This window comes from Puntigrus tetrazona, chromosome 21 (genome assembly GCF_018831695.1).
Source record: "Puntigrus tetrazona isolate hp1 chromosome 21, ASM1883169v1, whole genome shotgun sequence".
NCBI classification, from domain to species: Eukaryota; Metazoa; Chordata; class Actinopteri; order Cypriniformes; family Cyprinidae; genus Puntigrus; species Puntigrus tetrazona.
The window spans coordinates 7,252,346-7,274,707 of record NC_056719.1 but is presented as its reverse complement, the minus strand read 5'-3'; the positions used below and the strand labels follow the sequence as shown (position 1 = coordinate 7,274,707).

At 37.2% G+C, this 22,362-nt stretch overlaps 1 pseudogene; it reads left to right on the top strand.

The window, feature by feature from the left end:
* Positions 1-344: 344 nt before the first annotated feature.
* The window catches only part of LOC122326997, a 79,240-nt pseudogene continuing 57,222 nt past the window's right edge, over positions 345-22,362 (top strand).

Genomic DNA, 22,362 nt, shown 5'->3' with positions numbered 1-22,362 from the left:
ACGCCACTTCACGCTCCAACTCACCTTGAAACGCGGTGCTCTCGGTTTTTACAAGGAGAGCGACGGAGAGGCGACCAATCCCGCCCCGACGCCCTCCCCACCGGCCAATGAAATTCGAGCGGGGCGGAGCTAACAGCTAAATTGTCATGCTTGGTTTCACGCAGGCATTGCCATCAAGCCGCGTCTGGCTGCCGTGCGCTGGTGCAGGTGCTCTATTTCATCGAGAGGATGCGAAAGGAAAGAAGGGAGGGAAAGAATGAAGGGAACCGTCGGAGAAAAGTATGCAGGGCAGGAATAAAGGGTATCAGCAGCTGACAGTGTGTCTAACGTCCAGGGCTCGGCTAAGAATGATTTATTGAAAGGGGCACTTTGAGATATGATGAGGTTTCTCTCTGGTTGGCAATAGTACTATGATTTGGTATGTGGCCACTTTGATAGCAAGTGTATTCAGCACCAGAGGAACAGCTGCTCAAGGTGAGTTGAAGTGCAATTTATTATATACAGCCTTAAGTTTGCTGAGTTATTTTCTTCTTCTCAGTATTTAGCTAATATATAAATATATGTTTCTGGGATTGGGTCATTATGGGTTATATTTAAAAAATATATTTATTTAAATGCTATTTTATTCATGTTGAATATTTTCTATATGAATGACATAGCAGTTCTGTTTTATATTATTATTTTGTATCATAATTTTGTATTTATTTAAACATATTAATGCTGTGTCATCATTGCTTAGTGGCATTTCTTTTTAAGTGCTAGTTTTAAGTAATTTGGTCTCGCAAAACTGAAGGGTTTGAGCCGGTGCTCTCTTTTCCATCCATTTTCAGTAGTTTTTAATCCATGAGCAACTTTGAGCTTGTGTACTTAAACATATTAAGTGTGTTTTATCAAATTAAGGGATTGATCACCCCAAAATGAACATTTTGTCATGACTTACCCGCTAAAAAGGAGATGGTATCATTGCATATGTATCTAAGGCTGTCATTTAGACTAGCATGGTTTGCATCCTCAGGATATTGAGTAAATTGTGACAAAATGGGTGAAATATCAATTTAAGCTCTGAAAATATACATGGTGAACTTTAATTACACATCTTAACATGCTTTTATGGAGATGCTGTTATGTATAACTGGTATGTGCTCGATACTGATTATTATGCAGCATAAGTGTTTTTGGCTGTATGCAGTTTTGGTTATTCACTTTTTGAATAGTATGCCTTTTTTGACCTTGCAGACCTTTTTAAGCGTGAGAGCGCTCCAAATGAGCCGTTATAATTGCAACTTAAAAAAAAGTGTTCTGTGAATCTGATTGCCTTTCAGACTAGTTTAAACAAGTGGCGTGTCTTTGTTTTAAATGTTAGGTTCATGGACTCACATAGCCCTGCAAATTCCAACTCGACCACAAGAGGGCTGCTAGTCGGATGGCAAGGAGCATCCAATCTAGAATCGCAAGAGAACTTTTCTCATTGCATGAACTATGAATAATTACACATTGCCAGAGTGACCTATACCTGCTTCAATATAGGGCTGTAGATGTAGGTGTTATTTAACCCTGATGTTTTACATATATAAAGCATAACGCGATCGTCTTGCCTTGCTAAACTTGAGCTGTATCATCTGTTTAATCTGACAGCGAGACGTCTTTCACCTTGCTGTACTGACTGTGCACTTTGCTACGTACGCTCAGTGTCTCCCTCCTGTGTGTCAGAGTCACGCTGCACTATCCCAGCCCCAATGCAGCTCTCTCCCTGCCCTCACCCTCCCGTCTCAAGCTGTCAGCTGGCAAACATGCCGGCAATCACTAGATACAAACCTGGCCTAGTGCCAGATCTCTACTTTGTTGCTCTGTCTAAACAGAGGGCTGGGAGACGGCAGACTGAGAGCCATGAGCTGATGCGCCGCTCCGGGTAGGCCCTCGAGGCTCAATGCTAGCTGACCGCACTGAACTTGTTGAGACCTCCAGCAGTCCACCTCAGGAACAGACCTACTTCCCTCATGATAAGAGCTTGTGCCTAACATCTGTCCCCTCTAAACACGTTTGTCTGTTCGAATGTCATTTTGGCAGGTGCTCAAATTGATCTTTTTGTCTAAATTTTTCTAGATTGGCACCAAGGAGGTTTATACTAGGAGAGAGTCGTCAGACAGCATTTCAGTTTATGTCTAGAGCTTTGAGCCAATCACCTGAGCCCTAAATGACATGTGACAATATAATATAATATAATATAATTAGTGCTGTCAAACGATTCATTGTGATTAATCACATTTAAAATAAAAGTTTACATAGTATATGTGTATATACTTTCTATATTAATTATGCATTTATGTGTTTAAGAAAAATATGTTGTTTATTATTAAATACACTTAATATATAAAATATAAGAATATACATGTATACATTTAAATATTTTCAAAACACATGCATGTGTTTTATTTATATATACATTATAAATATCCACAGTACACATACATGTATTATGTAAACAAAAACTTCACGATTAATAGTTTGATAGCACTAAATAATATAATATAATATAATCTATGAGCATGAGTAGCTGAGCAATAGCTGTGATTTTGCCTTTGGCACACTGTATATTAGTTATATAAAAATATTATTTATTGAACAATAATATATAAGTGAATAACAATAGCCATTATAAAAGTATAGTAAGTTTGTAAATAAACACAAGCAAACAATTCAGTCAAAAGTAGAAAAAATATGCTCTAATACAGAATTTAATTACATAAAAATGAAAAGATAACTGTAATGCCAAATTGATTTGCTCTGCTACAGGTAATAGATTAATAAGACCAGGAAACAGACCTTGGCTGTTTAATGCAACTAAAATGAATAAAACCTTGCATAACACCATCAACATAAGAGCCAGCATCAAATTCCCGAAGGACAAAATAAAACTATATATAATTGTTTTATCAATATGTGAATAATATTATTCTCAGTGGGTTTATGTGCCCCAAATGGCCGTTGTTTGGCTTGAAGCTTACATCTCCCAGAATTTCTAAACAAATTGTCAAATATTTGCTTAATCTATATATACGAGGACACCAAAAATCTCTTAAAACTACATTCTGTAATGCAAAAACAGTAATAATATTGTAAAATTATAAGTATATATTTTAGAAGTATCCATTTTCTTTAAAAAGTTTGACCAATTTTGTGACATTTTCCATATGTATATTATATTGTATTATATTATCATTTTATCCTCCACAATGCCATAGTTACAGCGTCTACCAGAAGGTGGTAACAGGCCGGAGTAAGCAGCCAAATCTTCACTCTTTGATTTGAGCAGACAGGATGTGATTTGAGCTGATGTGGGTACATGCAAAATGATGGTGATTTGTTTTAGCAGTTAGCACCTGCTAGCAGACTAGATACTGCCGGGTTCTTAACCCTTAGGCGTTGTTGATGTAGCTGCCAGCTGGAAATGGGGAATCTAAAGAAAGCTTGCACTGGAGGTTTGTACCGGAGTCTATGTTTCATGGAAAGCCTGTTAGAGGAGGGCTAGCGGGGGACCTGACAGCTGCTCATTTTTAAGCGGTGTTGGATAACATTGGATGTGTTTTCCAACAGTCATCACTTCTCTTTCATCCTCAGGCTGTGATGGCTTGATCCTCATCCAGCGGAATGATAAGCGTGTAGGCCTCTTTCCTGTGGAAAAATTAAAATTGTTTATATAACAAACAAGCAGCCTGTCATCACATCTGGAGCAGTTTCCAACACCACTCACACGAGCATGCTGTTTTCATGTCATTTCTCTGTCTTGGTAATACAGAAAAAAAAAAAAAGAACTCTCAGATTGCTGTATTTCAACTCATTGGCTCTCTTGACCGATACTTTTGATGTCTTGTAATTATGATTTATAATGTCAGCCATAATCCAGCCAAATCCATGGCAGGCGTTCCAATCAAACAATGAAAAGCAGCTGACTTGCACTGATTGCATGGAAAGCTGCAGAATGCGAACCACAGAGGGCACAGCTGAGGCAGCCAATTTCCAAATGCATTTTGTTGGCTCCAGTGATTCTGAGTGAGGCGTAATGCTTTGGGCAATAAAGAACAAAGTGGAGTTACAACTATAAGAATTTTTTTACAGTTACTTTTTATTTGTTTCTGGGCTTTTGCCTTTCTATATACACACACACACACACACACACACACACACACACACACACACACACACACACACACACAATGTTAACATTTTTAATAGTATAGAAAGAGAGTCCAACTTGCCTGCCCTTTTACTTTTAAATTATTAAATAAATAAATGAATTGTGTGTGTATATATATGTATATATATATATATATATATATATATATATATATATATATATATATATATTATATATATATATATATATGTGTGTGTGTGCATGTGTGCTGTGTATATTTTTCATGTATACATAAATACAAACACATGCATGTATATATTTGAGAATTTTTTTATATATTTTAAATATAATTATATATAACATATAAGAATATAAAACACTCTACACACACTATAATAAGAATATGGTCATCTTAGATATATTTTAGGCACTGGAAAGTGCTATAGGTTGTGAATCATCAGGTTTTGTCATATTGAATATACATTTGGGATGTCTTGTTCAGTTTTAAACAGTAAAAAACTGACAAAAATCTTCAAATAGCTCCCCAGCACTGTAGATTCTGATGTGAATGTCTTATCTATGTCTGTGGCTGGATTCCATTTCTACTTTCTCAGCACTTCAAAGGCTGTTTCCTGTCTCTGATACTCTCTCTCCTCAACACTATCAGTCTAGTCCGGTACCACAGCCAGATATAAAGCATGTGCCCAAACAGACTCCCTTGGAGCAATAGAAGACTTTGTCTCATTCAGAAATTTGTGTTTCAGATCTAGATGTTTCTATTATCCACAGACCCGTTGAGCTGTTTGGAACTTGGATATAAAATCTGGCCATTATCTGAGCTTCAGTCTTTTTGGGGAGAATAATGAAAGTATAAAATGATTTCTCTAACTTTGCTACCGAGCTTCAGCCTCTGTTGTTGGTATGATATTGTTGGTAAAATATTGTGATTCTAAAAATGTTTGAAAGATTTTTCTTAAATATATTTGTACAATTTTGTAATGCAAACATTTTAACTAAAATGCTTAATTTGTTGTATAAAAATATTAAAACCTTTACGTGCTGTAAAATATTATATTACTAGTTAAAAATATAATGTGCATATTTGTATATTTATGTGCATGTTATAGAACTATATAATATAATATAATATAATATAATATAATATAATATAATATAATATAATATAATATTTACAAGGCACAAACTGTTGATCACAGTTTTTAAAAAGGTTTCAACACTTTTTTTATATGGAGTTTTGTCTATTTAGTAATTGTTTTTTTCTGTAACAATATTTCATCAGTTTAACAATTGAACACCCTGGACATCTCTATCCCTCACGGCTATGTTTTTATTACAGTCAGAAATTAAATATTGCTCTACCCTTAGATCTAAAACTTAAATTCCTGGTCTGTTAAGTTTTTTCCCTTAATATCTTCCTCAATGAAATCACTCATCAAACACATTCTGCAGATACCCTGTGAACCTTGCATCAATTTTTCACCATGGGCAGACCTGTGTCCTGATTGATGTGAATAGGAAGTAACAGGCCACCGATGGCCCAGGGCGAAGGGCTCGTTCCATAAAAGTCACTAACCCTTATATGTCAATCAGCTGGTATTTGGGCCAGCATTGACTCAGGTCCCCCTCCCCAAATACACATCTTCCTCTTCCTCTTCCTCTGTCTGTTAAATGCATGCAAGACAACACTAGTGGAAGATGTTCCATATATAGATACCTTCAAAAGAGCCCTGTGGAATTTGGTTAATTATGCATGACTTAGCTCTGGCGTCGAAGTAAAGACAGTATGTTTCTAATTCAAGCTCATCAACAGATGAAAACCTCCCCTCCCATGTTGGAGAACATGCCAGATGACTGTTTTATTTATGTCTAAGTACTCACTGGCTCCATTTAAGTGTCATCAAAGATCTAGACTTTAAACAGCAGTGTAAAACAATCAAGCTTACATGTATGCATTCGGTAGACACTATTATCCAATGTGACTTTTACATCGCTACTTCCACTTAAAAAAACCTAGTTTACCTTTTAACCTTCTTGTTGGGTATTTTATGTATCGTCCACACTGGGAATGGAAGAACTGGGTTTTTTTCTATGCACTGTTCGTTTAGTCAATGAAAAGCAGACTCCTGGTCTAAATAAAAGCTACAGCTTAACATCTGGCTTTGATCGTTAAAGAATTGAGAGCATGGGCCTATTGATCGATACACTCTTTGCTCTTGTTCAGATCTGCATCTGTGATGCAGCCACAGCCTTCAGCACACCCTAAATATCATCAGTCATCTCAGAGGGCCGTCGTGTGTGGAGTACTGGTGTATTTTGTGGACGATGCTGTAATGCAGTGGTATCTTGAAACACTTCTTGATTTCAGAAACAGAAATGTTTCTTTTTGATTGGCACAACTGAAAGTGATGACACTCAGGACGCTTGGAAGATGGTACTCCAGCAGTGCGGTTAGAGTGCTGACTAATGGAGGAGTGATGCTGGGCGGAGGTGTTTAGTCTGAGTCAGCGTCGGGAGAGCAGAGGAAGAATCATGATTCAGCACGTGGTAGAAACGTAGTTCAGAGTTTGAGACAGTGGAATATTAGGATAGCAATAGGCGCCAACGCTGATGAAAAAATACACACAAAAAAGCTGTATATGCTGGTTAGGTATGTTTGTTGCAAGTTCTGTTCATATTTTCTTGGGCCAGGATTTTGCAGATAAAGAGCATTTTGTGATATTTTGAACTTTTTATGTTTTATGTGGAGGCGGTGGATTTGTCTTGTAAATTCTGATTCTCAATTTCTCATATTGTCTGCTCATTGATGGCTAAGATATGAAAGCATGGTCAATATATCAGTATCGCATCTTGGCTAATTCGATTTTTATCAGCTTCCTTTTATCAGCTCATTTCCTAATCTAAGTTAAACTTTAAAACACTCAAACCCCTGGTTTCATAGAAAAGGCCTAGTCCCAGACTAAAATGTAAACCTGAGTTGTTCCAAGTGAAAGAAACTTGCACTGACTGATCTTAAAACATGTCAGTGCCTTTGTTTTGTCTCAAGATGCCCAACAATAATGCTGTTTTTCTAAGCCATATTTATAAAAATTGTTTAAATCTCCTAATTGAACTATGGCCTAATCCTGGCTTAGGCTAAGCCTTGTCTATGAAACTGGGCCATAATTTAATAACACTCTTAAATGTACATTATGGCAGATTTCAAAATTCATAACTACTTTTATACTTTATAATGCTTAAACCTAAATTAATCTGCAGCATTGATGACTGTCACTTGTTAGTGATTTATTTTATTTAGTCAAAATATCGGTGACTCCCTAATAAGGAATGTTAGTTTTGCCCAGTGATATTTCAGTATGGGTGGGGCTTCTCAACACAAGGCTGCAGAAACAGTAGTTGATTAGAATAAAAAGTCTGAGAAACATGCCTTTTACCATGTTTCCACTTCACGTCTGCACAGCGTAACACAGACACTATCATCATCAGTCAGCGCTGAGATCGAGATGCCAGACTAAGCGTGCGCTTTCAGATCCCGCTGTATCGTGTGTGTCAGGAAAGGCTGCTGGACTTCACAATGAATTGACAGAGATGTAGAGAGCATGTGTGAGCGTGTGACTCCTTTGACGTGCGTGGGCCCGGCAGGCAGCCAAGCAGCGTGCTGATCTCCTCTCTCCCTTCCCCCCTGACTGGACCGCTTCCCCCCCATGTCTCATTTTTCAACTGTCCATTGATGCAGAGCACTCGGCTTCCTCCTGCCCGGCTCCACCATGTCCATTAAACATTCATACTCTGGCCCATGAGATACTTCAGTACTGTACCCCAGGCTCTCTGCCCAGGATACTCTATCGCGCGCCCCTCTCGCTTTTCTCTCCGCCCTCGTTTTCCTCTCCTCCTTCACCGCCATCCTTCAGAAGGCAATCAATTCTGAGCGCTCGCTATCTGTGCATCCATCTCTCTCAATCTGTCTGGCTGCGCTATAGATCTGTTAAAATTAGATTCATCATCCACCACGAGTCTATGTGTTTGCTCACTGTGTATCGCGGGTGGATGCCTGGCACGGGACGTGGCGCAGGCGGGATGCTGACTGGCTGTGATGAATCAGGCCCTCCTGAGCCGCCTCCTCTCCTTCTCGTGGCATGGCGCCTACCTTCGATCAACTTTTCCCTTTAAATCCAACTATCCGACCTTCCACCCCAATCATATCTGCCCTGCCTCTTTTACTCAGGGTCAGCCAGACCATTAATAAGATTTAAAGGTATATTCGGATGATAGAAATGACGTTAATTAAAGAGGCTATATACAGTATATGGGATTTTTCAACCACTAAATGCCGCATGAGAGCACTGCCTCTCAGAGTAAAACAAACATGGTCTTTGGTAACACCTCATCCCTTCAGATCCCTGTGTTGCCAGTTGGTGAAAAACAGAGCGCATTTCATTTCAGTCATTTAAGCTACTGAACGAAATGGGCCCGTAACCTTCATGTGTGTCAAGTTTGATTAAGAGGGCCCTTTGAGTTTTAGTTACGTGTTGGTGATTTAAGTTGTAAAATTTAATATATATTGCAATATAAGATATAGTTTTACAAAAGAGGTAAGTGAGCATTTTTTCACACTAAGACATTTATGGCTATACTCCTTTTATTAAAAGAGAAGTGAAAGGAGCTTAATTTGTTTATGGAACATTCCTTTAATGTAGAAATCTCCACCAGGCCGGCAAATTTAAGAGCAGCTGACATACTAGACTGTGATAGTTTTTCTGTTAAATTAATATTTTGGGCTGAATAAGTAATTTTGTGCCCGTGTTATATAAGGGAGCGACATGGGACATGACACTTTTTATCTGCTTCTTCACAGTGCTGTGGAGCCAGAGGGAAAGAAATGTTGTCAGGAGACATTCGCTGTGCCATCTTGCCATGCACAAAGTGTAATATTCTGACAGACTGACAGCAAGTTATCTGTTAGCCCCTGTGTTTGGGAGATGAAAAGACCATGCTGTTTGTGTTTTAATTTTGAGCAGACTGGAACATATGTCTGTTGAACTATGCAGATGAGTACTACTTAATGCGCCAGGTTCAAAAAAGAACCAACCAAGCATTAGCCAACCAGTCTGAAACTTTTACTACTATCATTGCACTAACAAACCATTTTGGTTCGAAACATCTTAGTATTGACTGTTTAGACAGTCGCTGTTACAAATGAAAACAGTTTGCTGAGCTAGCTTGCTACTGTTAGCGTGTTTTCTGGGCTCTCCTGTTCTCCAGAGTGCAGTGGAATGAACTACAGCATGCGAAAAGCATACTAGGTGCACACCGCGAAAAGGTGAAGGGGAGGTACACAGGGAATAGCTGTCAGATAGAAATAGAGAGATATATTGCCAGAGAATCCAATTGCTGCTTATATAATGCTAGGCAGCGCAGAGAATTGTAGGTGTCTTCTGCCATTGCCAACGCAAATGTGCGTGTGTTTGGGAATATATTTAGATACAGATTCTGTTTTTGTCTCAGTTATTTTTATATTCGATAGGATTAATGACCTGATACCTTGAAAGGCGTTCCCGGGAATTGCTGTAGCGACTAGTGTTGCTTTCTTTGAGTAAAAATGGGCCTGTCTTGTTCTTTTTTAAATGAGTCTCTGTATTGTTGTAATCCACATTTTCCGGTCAAAATCCACATTCCAGCATGGCAATAAAATAATTACAACAACTATTGTAGTAAAATATGAATTTGGATTAGCTTAAAACTGAAATCCTGCTTTTTGAGAATCATTCAAAACCAGTGAGATGGTGTTAGCGCGTGCAGGTTTTAGGGGACAATAGGTTTTAATTGTCCAATCCCAGAAGGACAGTTTTCCCTTTTTTTTTTCCTCAGTGCACAAAACTCGGATACTCTCTGTTGCTTTATTAAATCCATTTAAATGTCACATGGAAAACAATTGTTATGATATTATGCCATCAAATTTCGTTTCTTTATTGGACATTTTACCTCAGAATTTCCTTACAAGGAGTCATAACACAACACAATTATTCTCTCTGGAAATCTTAGTTATGCTGCCAGGATACCTCATTCTGGCAAATATATTATTCTTTATGGAAATTCTAATTATAAATAAACATATTTGATTTAATATTAAAATGTATGAGAGTTAGCTTAGCAACATGCTAACATCAGAATCACTTGTAAGATGAGTTTCCCATGCAGAGTGCAATTTGTGAGGCTTACAAGGTTTCTGCCGATGTACTAGAGCTTTCAGAATCGATTATTTAAGAGGCAGCATGACACTTTGGATGTTGGCGAAAGTAACTGCCTATTAAAGTTTTGAAACAGTTAATGTTTCACTTCTATCCTGTTTGGTATACAGAGCATGTGTAATCAGTAATATGCACAGATTTTCCAGGGAATGATTTTGGATCTGCAGTCTCGGTTGCGGAAGTGATGGTGGAAGGCTGCAGATTAATCACTGACTCTTCAGCCATGTAAAGTTGCAGACTAAGAGGATTGAATACAGTCAACATTTCCCCAACAATATAGGATTAGCAGCCGATTCCTGCCGTAGATGCCTGGGTATATTCACAATCTCATATATTACAGTGCACCCACCATTGTCAGATTTGCTGTCTTTGCTGGCAAATGAGCACAGTTTAGCTTAATGGAATTTCACAAGTACTTGTAAAATATACAGTTTTGCCTACTTTTGAAAGAAGAATTACTGAAATAATATTCTTTAAAATAATACATTTAGGTGCAAACTGAATGTATTATCTGAAAGTACTGTTTATATATATAATAATCTATCAACACTGGAACTATAATCACTCTCCACCTCACATCTAATTATTAAATTACTCCGATTCATCTAGCAAAGCAAACCAGTACAGTATTACTAGAGTTTTTGTTTTCAGCTATGAACTGTGCAAAGTAATGACCGCTATAGATGGTTAGAATGGAATTTAGCTATAACTCCCGAATCAAAATAGATGCAAGAAAGAAATCCAGTCACCAAAGGCAACCGTACTGTCTTTTAAACATTGTAGTTACCTGAAATATGATTGTATAACCAATCATTTGTCAGTCTGGCAGTCAGTTTTTGGTTACTTGCCAGGAATCAAAAAAAGGCAATTGTCACAGAAGCTTTAAGACCTCATTAGTGGAAACCAATATTTTGTTTCTGTTTCTGCCTAGCCTGTTGTTGAGTCAGCCTCTAACATCATTACTACACAGTCATTTACACACATGCCTAAATGAGGAGCGAACACTGCCTGGGAGAGTTAGGAGGAAATCAGACTATCCTCGGAGGAGTTTGTGGAGCTGGATCTTAATCATGTGGCCCCTATCTGGAGGATAGATTAACCTCTGTAGCCCTGACAACGCAAGCTCACAACAGCTGCGGGATATTGAAAAGAGAATTGGCAGCGAAACGAGAAATGAAAGTCGTCTAACAGGTGACACATCAAAAAAATCAGGAGAATATTTTTTGACTTAACACATAAGATTTGCGTGTTATTTTTTCAGCGTTGAGCTTCTCATTCACAAATGTCAAAAAAGACCATTAAACCCATTGCATAAATTGACCATATGGTGCTCATGCACCATGTGACAACAGAATATCTGTGGATTATTTTAGCTTTGTATAGGGAGCGGTTTTGCTGTTTACTATACATTTTTAAGCTGATGAGACTTTTTGGCCCTCTACAGCACATGCTGAGCTTTCTAAAGATCAGGTTTCTCGACCTCACAGCCAGCTTGTCACTCTCAAGACACTCTTTACAATAAACACAAATCAGTTCTGTGCATATTTAGTGCTTTAGTAAAACCAAGGTGTTATGTAGACTAGCACATCCCTAAATAAGTCAGCTAAATTGAGTAGTTTTTATTTGCCTGAACCACTAGTTGACTTATCTCTCATGTGAACTCCTGAAAGGTTTTATAGTTTTAAGATGTTTTGAACTTGTTTTATTCAACTTGATCAGCTCATTTGCATATTTTTGCACAAGATGTTTATTCCACACATTTCTGTACAAGTCACATGGTACAAATGCATATTTAGTGGCATGTTATAAAATTGTTTTAATGTTGGATCGTATTCATTTTTGTGGCTGTTTCAATGGGGTTATAACAGAGATGCACAGCATACAATAAAGGTTTTTAAACTGTCCAGCTGTTGACTGTCACAATTCAAGCACAGTTATGTGCTTACTTAAAAAGTAAATAAAAGTCATAAGTCACATGGGTATATTTGTAGCAATAACCAAAAATACATTGTATGGTTCAAAACTATTGTTGGAAATTATTACATTTCCTACTGTAAATATATCCAAATTTCCCATTTTGATTTGTAAGATGCACTGGTAAGGACTTCATTTGGGCAACTCTTTTTTTCCTCAATGTTTAGATTTAGTTTTTTACACATATTGTCCTATCCTAACAAACCATACATCAATGGAAAGCTTATTTATTCTTTTATCTTTGTTGTCCAGGGTAACATATTTAAACCTGGTAAAGTTGTCTTTGTTTTCTCCTGTGTTTTTTCTCAACCGTTGACAAAGCCACCAGCCTGTCTAAAAAAGACCTCAGTGGTTGTGCCCCTGCAGAGAACGTTGTAGGAACACTATATTAATTATATTCTCAATTTCCATCTCTTTGAGAACACTGTGCTAGAGGGCTGAAGGAAACAGCCAATTAAGTGATTTCCTCTCATTGCATTTTAAGTGTTAGGTCTTTAGCATTGTTGTTTTTAATGGGAAGGAAAAGCATCCATTTAGCGTTTCTGAGACATAGTCTGGAGTTCTCATTGCAGGTCAAATGCAGATGAGATTTGCCGAAGTAATTTCTAGTCATTTGCTTTGATTTGCTTCTTACTTTGCACAGCCATTCAGATTCGATTGCCTTGAAAAACATGGTTTTAGGCATTACTGCGTCTACAGTGTAGTCATTTTGAATTGACTTACATTAAGCATAAAAAAGCAAACGTATTAGGGAATATTAAGCAATATGTGCTGGTCTACCATGAAAAGTGCTGTGTCGTTCAGTCTGAATCTAATGAAAGAAAATGGATTAAACCCTTAGTTTAGATTAACTGCTCTGTATATCTCTGATACTCTTGTGCCAATTGGCCTGTGGTACTAAAGCAGATCGAAAACCATATCAAATAGAAAGGAAAGTTAAATGTATTATGTTAAATCATTAATGTGTCTGTCATACTACTGTATTGCCTTATAATTTTTGGGGTACAGAACATTTTCTACAGACTGATAAGATCCCGAGTCCTGCCTCTTGTCAGAATATTCCAGAAATATTTGTAGCTAGCAATAGCGACAGTAGCTAGCTATTTTGATGCAGTGTATTTTTAAATCAAAACAAAAAAGACTTCAAGCCAGGGCTAAGAAAGAAAGTCATTTAGGGATTATATTCTAGTTTAAGTCTTAAACTCCAGCTGACCTATTAGGTTAATGTCATACGTGCAGGGTAAAGCTCTAAATGTGGTTGGCATGCCATTACTGTTCTTTCAGGAGACCAAGAGTTTGCTGATCCATCCTTAGCCATCTGCCCCTAATACTAGCATTCAGCAGGGGGTAAGAAGCTTGGTTTGGGCCCACATCTGCAATGCCCTTTTAAACCCCGAAAGGCCAGATTTGTCTAACATTTGCATAATAACGCCATTGCCAGTTCTAACTTTAGAAAGATATGTGAAATTATATGTTCTTAATAAGTAACTGAACCAGGGATGTGTCTCCTGCCAGCCTTTAACCCAAAATGACCCCGATCTGACTTTTGTAAGTTTGACACAGAGCAACTTTTGCATGCATAAACATTGCATTTCTTTCTAGTGTGTGAACTCATAAGCATAAGTCGTTAACCAGACAACCATGAACAAACATTTTAAGTTTTCATGTCTGCACATGAAATTCCATCTCACAATTTTTTTTTTTTTTTTTTTTTTTTTTTATCAAGTCGAGGTAACCAGGAAACTATATGATCTGAGAAGTGTGGGGATACATTCTAAACCTTATCAGTCTGGCTCATGAATATTAATTAGGTGATGTAACCAGCAGATATAAAATATGACTGAATATATACACAAAATCTATTTAAAAAATGAATTTCTACTGCTTGGATACATCTACAACATTACAAATATTTACATTTTTAGATAAAAGAGTATTTACTGTAACTAGTCGCTTATTAGCATGCATATTATTTATTAAATATTTGCTGTTTATAAGTACTTGTGAAGCACATATTCTGCATGACCATATTCTACATTCCTATCCGATACCTAAACTTTAAAACTTCCTTACTAACTACTAATAAGCAGCAAATTTGGAGCATATTAAGGCAAAACATGTACTTAATGGTTTGTTAATGGCGAGAAATTGAACCGTAAAATGAAGTGTGACCAATATTGTTATTAAAAATGACGTAATGCACCTCAAAAGTGCGTGTGATATAAATCAGTGACATTAACATAATAAATGGTCACATTAAGTATCAATCAATCATCCGAAATCTTTTAGAGAGCTGTCAAATGTGATATTCACCTTGAAATATGGGAGTAGCTGTGGCAGGTTACTGTGCAGCGATCAGTGTATTCATTAAGGATCCTGCTCACGTGAGACAGAAAGTTATGCACTGCCCCCAGTTCCTCCTTTGCAATTAGAGGTCTATCAACTCTTACATCTTACTCTGTGGTCATTACTTAGGAGTAATTTATAGTTATTTATAGAAGCAGGCATAAGTAGGTTCATCCTTTGCAAAGCTAACCTCTCAGAGGGTTTTTTTACGAGGCCGGTCATTACAGCTCAGGACCTGTTCATAGAAACATTAATAAAGTGATTCAGGCGAACTGAAATAAAAATTGTGGTGAAGTGGTCGTCTTTTATTGAGGTTGTTTCTTGGCTGTGACTTTCTGAGATATACTGACTTCACTCCCCATAGACAGTTTTTCATTTTTTTTTTTTTTAAAAGAAATCACTTATGAACACCAAGGCTGCATTTATTTGAAAAAATATAAATAAAAATACAGTCAAAACTGTAATATTATGAAATAGTTTTACAGTTTAAAATATTTGCTTGCATTCTAATATATCCTAAAATTCATTAATATTCCTTTGCCTTTCTCTTCAGTACCACGTCTTCCAGAAATCATTCTGAATTGGTAGTCTATATATATATATATATATATATATATATATATATATATATATATATATATATATATATATATATACAGTTACAGTAAATGGGTAAAAGGAGAAGGAATTTGAGTTATCTCTGGCCTGCACACAGAGTAGCATGAAATAATCTAATTATCCACATTTGATCATGAGCTGAAGAATCGTATGCTATTTAGCTCAAGAGTCTGTTTATTCCGCTCAAGCTGTAATCATACGGTTAAAGTCACCTGAAATCTGAGTGCAGCTCTGCTAGAGGAGACAGAAGCTAGTAGCCTGAACCTCTGAGGGTTCTGTGTGAACTCTGTGAGTGATCCATGGCATGGGTGGTGTGATCCAGCCGATCTAGGTCAAGTCCTTCCCTTCCATTAGAGCGTCATTAGTTTTCAAAGCCACCATGGTATTTCGGTTTTTATCAGCCTTTTCAGAATCGTCTGATGCAGATGAATGGGGAAGCTGCAGTCTATTGTTCACCAAGGGGAGGTAATGTCATTTAATTCGCACTGTACCGCTGAGCTTTTTATTCTTTCACTTTGTGTTTGCCCATTTGCAGTCTTTTCTCACCTTTTCTTTTCTTCCCAAGTCGTACACAAACCATCTTAACTTGTCGTCCGGTTGTTCTGCCAGGCGATACACTCTTCTAGATGTAATTGCACAGTCAGGAGCCATCCTGTTTAGTTGCTGTGTGTGTTTTTTTACACTGAAAATCAGAAATTCTCATCACCGCTCATTAAAGTTATGCAACACTGACAAGATTGCCTCTAAAATAGTCAGATGCTCGATGGATGCTCAAACAGATGCTTAATTCATTTTCTTGAGCACAGCAAACAAATATGTTTTAAAACTGCTTAATAGTAACAGTTAATTGTACAGGTGTGATTTTTTTTATTCATTTATTTATTTATTTAATTTTATTTGGAATAGTTTTTAAAGGCCTGGCACGATTATGAAAACCCCTTACTTGAGCATTTCCTGTATATAGATTTTTTCTTTAATTAAGATTTCTCATTTGTCTTGCCATATTGATTTTGTTACTTATGAAATAGATGACAATATTATGACTCTTGGGTGTTGATTCAGTGTTTTCAAAATGAAGCACACTGTCCTGAATCAAATCCTTCACAATCTCAAAGCACTTACGGTTACTTTGACCTACTTTTCTAAGTGGGATTTTCAAAGGAAGTACGGTGCCTCCAGCCTTCCGCTACATTTATAATGTTGAGCAAGATCTGTGAAGATGATGATATGCTGCAAGATCATTAATGTATGCCTAATATATTGATGCTTTCCATCAGTATATTCGTGCAAATTTGATGAACCTTCAAGGAGTCTGAAAACCAAAGTATATATTATATTATATTATATTATTTTATATGTGACCCTGGACCTCTTATGTTCTTATGCTGCAGCTATGTTTGCAGAAATAACCAAAAATACATTGTATGGGTCAAAATTAACAAATTTTCTTCAGTGTAAAGACCCTGTCCATGAAGATATTTTATACATTTCTTACCGTAAATATATCAGAATTATTTGGATAACTTTTAATGGTGATTTTTCACAGTATTTAGATTTTTTTGCACCCTCAGATTCCAGATTTTCAGTTAGTTGTATATCAGCCAAATATTGTTCTATAATAACATCAATGGAAAACTGATTTCTCAGATGATGTTTAAATTATATCAACCGATTAATCATGATTAATCACATCCAAAATAAACTGTTTTGTTTCCATAACAAACACACAAACATATATTATGTAAACAAAAACTTAATCATGATTATATTATATTTGGTTGCGTTACAATGATTTCCTAATTTGAAATATGATCAAGGCTGCTGGAAATATAACAAAAAATATAAAAACCACTCTATTTTATTTGGGTGCACAAAACATTCCCATGATTATTTGTACTACTGCTATAATTACAATAATAATAATCACACACTGATATGTAAATACAAATGTAAATAATTAAGCAACTTTTACGTTTATTTTAAGTTTAGGGGCGCACGCTTCTGTCTTCTACCAAATAAATACTTTTGTGAAACAACAAGACTAAACAAATGATGTTTGGATTTGTAGTGCACAGAATGCTTAAGTCCTCTCTGTTGTAAATGCACATCCTATTCTCTCAGGGCTCAAGTGGTTTGACTGGCTCAATCCCTTGTGTCTTTCATTGTAAACGGGAGTAAATCTGGAGGGGAGAGGAGAGAAGCTTGTTAACCGCTTGTTGCTCTCAGCCTTGCAAACAGTGAAGTCATACCTTCCAAGGCTTGTTTTGCTCTCCGGTGATGTCACCAGCAGCCAATCAGCAGGCGCTGCTGCAGTAGGTAGTGGAGCAGCGAGAGTCTTGGGGATACGCACGGGCCGGCGGCTCTCCGCCTCGCTCTCATCACATCATCAGAGATGGAGATGGAGAGAGAGAGAGATGGACAGAGATGGAGAGAGAGAGGGGAGAGAGAGAGAGAGGAGAGAGAGAGAGAGAGAGAGAGAGGAGAGAGAGAGAGAGAGAGAGAGAGAGAGAGAGAGAGAGAGAGGGAGAGAGAGAGAGAGAGAGAGAGAGAGAGAGAGAGGAAAAGCAGCAGCTGAGAATATCTAATCACAGTCGTGAGTCAGTCATTTGATTCCTCAGCTCTTTTGTATGTGATGTGCCTCACAAAGGAAATTACATACTGAATAAATCAATTTTAGTTGACCTAGGTTTTGGATTAGGCCAGACTGTTTTATCTGTCTTATTAGGCACCTCTTAAAGAAGCTATCATACACTGATTATGCCAGTTTTTCTTTGGCCAGTGACCTTAAGCCAAGGTCAGTTTTGCTCGCGAGGAAGGCAAGACTTGGGTTTGTATCCCATATAATGCAAATATCATGTTTGATGAATCCTTTTTGATTGCCTGTTTATCTACTGCATGCAAGATAAGCTGGGATGTCATGGTTACTGTAGCGAAGGTTGAAAGGTTGATAGCAGTTTCTGATAGCAGTTAATACTGTGTCATTGCTTGTATAGCTTTCTGGAAAATTGTGATTTGATAAAACCTACTCATTTAAATCAATCTCAGTGTGGTTGTTGTTATTCACCTTTTCAGGTGTGTGCGTGACACACAGTGGGGTCTTACAATATGAGACACATTTTGAGAGGACTGAGAGATAATTGTTCAGAATCATTAAATGATACAGTTTACATTATAGTGTGTGTGTGTGCGTATATATATTTAATCTGACATAACTGTAACTCTAGTTTATTAATGGAGTCAGTTGTGAACACATGGCTCTAAATGATTCACTCATTTAGTGAATCTGATTCGAGACTGTTTCACAGAATCTTTTTGACTGCCTTATTAAAAAGAACAAAATATGTTTGTTGCCATGTAGAAACGATTTTTATTTTAAGCCTAATTATTATGATTTGAAAATAATCCAAAGAACATTTTATGCTTCAACGAAAGCAACAACTGAGTGACCATCTGTAAGAAATATATATATGATCAGTGTGAATTACAGAACACAGAATCATAAATATTTCTTATTTTATGTTTTACATTTTTAAAAAACCTACAAAAACTTTACTTCCAGCTATAATAAATATATAGGGGACAAAAAAAATCTATATTTTCTTTTGGAGTCCATTGACATTGTTGTTGTAGTTAATAGAGAATGAATGAGTGTGCGTATATTGATTAGTAAAATAGTTTCAGGAAATCCGGATATAGCTAATTTACACGGAATTGAACTTCAATCAATGCTTTAGTGCAGCACATAGTCTGCAGACTTACTTGATCTACTAACCAAAGTCTATTTTCAGCAGTCAGATGAATCATTGCTCCCTAGAGCAGTTTCAGTGTGCGGTTTGTACAGTCCTAAGTGTGTGTGATTGCTCATCAAAGTCCATATGTTTTCACAGGTGCCCACGGAGTCAGAGAAGAGCCCCAGTTTGTGACGGCCCGCGCAGGGGAGACCGTGATTCTGGGATGTGACGTGGCCCACCCACTCAACGGCCAGCCCTACGTGGTGGAGTGGTTTAAGTTTGGAGTGCCCATCCCCTTCTTCATCAACTTCCGCTTCTACCCTCCTCATGTGGACCCTAATACGCCGGTGAGCTTGGATTTCCGTCTCACCGCCTTAAATTTTTCACATGAAAACAGCTACTTTTTATTATTTGGGCAGAATCGTAAGAATTGTTGAATGTTAATGATTCATTATTGCATTTAATACAGTAAACTCCTATTTTATAAATCAGGTTTAGACTTGATTTATTTCAGGCAATGTTTTGCACTGAAAAATAAACGTCAAAGTGACATTTTTCTTTTTTCCCGTTTCACATGACTTAAGCTTTTTCATGCCCCGATGTACTCATTAAATTGCACTGCAGCATAATTTGTGTTTTGTTTTTTCGGGTTCTGATTTGTCTCATGAAATTAGTGAACGGTAAAAGCGTGTTTGCTTCATTTGTAGTCTTTGTCAGATGAAAGAGTTTGTTTCAATATCCAGAAAACACTTGGATTGTTTAATCTGTTATATATATATATATGAATTTAATTTACAATTTTTTTTTCAAGGTACTGTCTATACTAGCAGTCTGTACTAATTTGGTCAATCTTCACCTATTTAATTTTTTATTTTCATATGCATGGAATCACAGCAGGTCTCTCAGTCATGTGTTTGACTCACGGAAATGGAGATTACTCAGCCCAGTCCAGATCTCAGTACATTTAATCTCTCTCATAGAGGTTGAAAGCTTTATCACAGGGCAAGAGCCGGTCGTGTCAACAGATTATGAATCGAAAAGTGCGGGTTGGTTTGAAGAAAGCTCTTATCTTTGCTCCGGTGTATCTGGCGGTCCAGATCTGTGGACAGGTAGAAGAGGTGCTGATCTCAAGAGCGAAGCACCAGCTTGATACATGAAAGAGGGGTGGAGGGAAGTGCAGAAGATCAAATATGATCCTTTTCTTCCTAATTGAGATTGGAAATTACATCATTGATAAGGAGTGGAAACAGAAAGGGCATAATTTAAGAGCATGTCAGATTTATAAAAGCAAAGAAACTGTGATAGTTTATCAGACGTGGCTCAGGGCAAGATATGCAATTTTAATGGATCTCACTCAGAGTGAATGGTAATGAGATTGGAAAGTTTTTTTAACTTTCTCTCATCCTGAATCCTCAGCTGAATTTCCAGCAGTGATCTTAACACATTGTGCAGAGCTGAGCTGTATTTTTAAAACATTTTAAGATATCCAAAAAGTTGTTCTGTTGGTGCTTGAAACCTGAGATTATTATTTATTATTTTAAATAAAACGTTTGAAATATTACTTAACAATAGTTATAATTATAATAGTATTATAATTTGCATATATTTTATTTTCAACAATGCCCACTTATTGCTTTTCTAATATGCATGAAAAATACGAAGCTATTTAATATTTAAATTCAAATAATGATTTGTTGATTAGGCCAGTAACACGTACGTTTCTTGCAGTAATAAGCTCTGTACATACTGTTGTATTTGTACGGTTCCACACAGGAAGCACAAGTTCCACATGTCTTTTATCTGCTCCACTGATCAGGATCCATAATTACCATAGATGGCCTTGTGACCTGTACATACATGAGTTCTTGCATGAGGCCTCATTCAGCAGTGTATTTCCTCTGACCTCTAGTCTTATATTGGTCATCGCCTCCTCCAGATAAATAGCTCTACTCAGCAAATATACAGTAGCTCTGTGTCTTAGCGTGTGAGACCCCTGCTGTAATGGCAACTGGTCCAGCATAACTCATATCTGATGTCCACCACAAAAAGCCTGCTTGTTACCAAATGACTCTATATGAATCTCATGTATTGGGTCTTTGTGTAAGCAAGATACTGAGAGAAGATAAAGTGGATACATATGTGAGAGTCAATGTATTATTCATTAATGCTAGATGGAGTTGAAATAGCGATGCTTCAAAAAGTTTTAGTATCGTTCAACAGTTTTTTGAAAGCAATTTTTTTATGTTTTAGTTAACATTAATAACAATTCGTTATTTACTCTGCTTTTGTCTTCCGCGTACAAGTTTGAACTGTGCATTTATCTAATAAGAGAGAGAGAAAGAAAGAGAAAAAGTGAAAAGAATACGAAAGAAGGAGAGGAAGTTTCGTGCTTTCATTTTGTATTGACCTCCAGCGTGTCACTTCCTGAGGACTGTCTTTACCCTACATTGCGTGTCAGCATTGTTTCTCGTTCTCCCATCAACACTCTCTCACAGCTGTAAAAATAGGCCAGGCGTTTGACCGCTCTCGTTTCGCTTCTGGTTCTCCTTCAGTGTTATTGATCTGCGACACTGGTGTGGGCTAAATATCCAGCCGCAACAAAAGCGCTGCTTTCTGTTTGAATGAAGAATATCTGAAACAATTTGTGAATGTGATATTATTTCAAGCAAAGTAAATATGCTTCTTTAGCTCGACTTATTTTTTTCTGGCCATCCAACTAATGCACATTTTCCTATATTGATGCGTATGTTTGCTAAATATTTTTTTATTTTGTATACTGTGGGACGGATTCCTTTCAGACTGTGTATTGGCCGTGGCAATTCCATTTGATTTGGGAAAAAAAATGTTTTTTGAGGACAAACACAGGCCCTTAATAGCCTTTAACACTGCTGTCTTGCAATCCTCTGCCTGTGCTGATATTGTTTCCTGCCATCTGTCCAGCACTGTTGCCAGAATATAGAGAAAAGGCATAAATCCCCTCTCTGTTTGACCCTTGAAGACAGCCAGCTAGCTATATCATAGTGTCATGATGGATTTGCCCACGTCTGGCACGGTTAGAGATGTGTTTCTCCATGTGCTCACGGGAGTGTCTGGAATTACCGTGGGCCACTTTGGCTCTCACTTCAGCCGTCACAGACCTCTGGACCTGACACTGCTGTCGCCAAAACAACATTCATGAGTGAAGCGGCTGTGGACCCAGGCTGTGTACATTATCGCAAGAGCAAAGATAAACAATTAGATTTAATTAACTTGAATTAAATGTGTAAATGACCTTTGGCTTTTTTTGTCTTTT